The sequence below is a fragment of the Condylura cristata genome, unplaced genomic scaffold (genome assembly GCF_000260355.1).
Source record: "Condylura cristata isolate star-nosed mole 26May11 unplaced genomic scaffold, ConCri1.0 scaffold00020, whole genome shotgun sequence".
Lineage (NCBI taxonomy): Eukaryota > Metazoa > Chordata > Mammalia > Eulipotyphla > Talpidae > Condylura > Condylura cristata.
The window spans coordinates 887,397-889,049 of NW_004567121.1; positions in this window are offsets into that span (position 1 = coordinate 887,397).

Sequence of the window (1,653 nt, forward strand, 5' to 3'; positions counted from 1 at the left end):
TTGCATAGCTTGTGTCACATTAGTCCTAGGGCCTGATTTTCTTTAAGTTCCCCATAACAAATCTTTGTTTTTTTATCATGTGACGTTTACTCATATTACATTTTTTTTTAGCTGAAACAGCATTTGTTTATATTATACGGGTTTCAAGTGTACAGCATAATGCTTCAACATGAAACCAAAAGTTACGTTTCCATCCACCAGGTTAGCATTGGTCCCTCATCTCAATTTACCCAGCTCCTTCCCCCCACCCCTTTTCCTCCTATGTGTGCATAAGAAGACTTATTCTACAGTCTCAGAGTTTTGGTTTGTTGGTCCACTTGTTTTGTAACAAAATTTTTGAGTATCTACAATTGAGCTTTATTTTTGTGACCAGATACATTTAGTTTCTCTCACATACTCTAAATCGTTTCTACTGCCTTGAAAAAACAGGACCTTCAGTACTGCAGACATTCAATAGCTCCATGAATAAATGATGAAGTTTGCTTGTTAGCAATACTGTCTGTGACGTGAGTAACAGAGTCAGCCAACCATTGCTGGGGGGATGCTACAGTTGAAATGTAGCGTGGAAGTAAATAGAGTTTTAATGCTGATTTTTAAAAAAGGGTATTGTACATTAGAGTGAATTTCTTCATCTGTTCTGTGACTTAGAGAGTGGAAAGTGGCTTCCCATCAAGGTAAGCAAAGATGTCCTTGTTGCCCCCTTTGAAGGGTCTCTCTGGGTGGTGACAATCTTGGAGATTGTCAGTCAAAGATGGATCACAGGTTTTTTATGATTTGGGGACTTGCAAAAGTTTGTATTTAAGAATCTGCTGGTATATTCAACAACAAGAAAAATTGCTTTGCCCTTTCATTCATGGGTCAGACTATTGTTATTGGCAGTGGTTTCCTTTATGATATATTTTTGATATAAAAATGTTTTAAGTAGCTGCATTCATACTAAATACATTATGTGGTTTATCCTCTTACAAATGAGGTCCACTGAAATAAAAACAACAATGATATTACATGTAACAACAGCCTTTTCTTCTTTTTCATAATTCAGACAATGTGCCAGTATTCTGCAGCTTCTCCCTCCTTCTCTAAAGGTGACGGTTGACCATTTGTCACTCTGAAGAATGGAAGTTCCCCATCTCAGAAGGATGGGGGTTCCCATTTGTGCCAGGTGGACTTTTCCAAAGCAAACAAAATGTTTTAAGCAAAACAGATAAAGATGTGTCCAGGGACAACTTTTTTCCTGGGCCCAAGAGCCTGAGGGCAGGCTCTCCCTCTCTCCCTCAGCTACCCAGCCCTTGGTGCTGGCTCTGTCCATGGGCAGGACCCTATCATGGGGGCAAAATGCTAGTAATAGACCTGGACACAAGCTGGGCTCTCAACAAATTTGGGGGTGGAGGGTTAACCCTAACTAGGCAAGCTGAATCAACGCATGTAGCCAAGGAAAGGGTTTAGCTCAGTTTCCTCAGAAGCTGAGATTGAGATAGTGTTTTGGGGACACATGATATACAGAATTGCCATTCCCAAAAAACCTCTGAGGGCCGGGAGGGAAGAAAGGGAAAGGATTTCAGGTCAAGTTTAACTCAGTCCCATAGGATTTGAGAATGAAACACAAACTACCTCATAGATTTGCCTTTCCGCACCCCCACCCAGGCAAGAAGG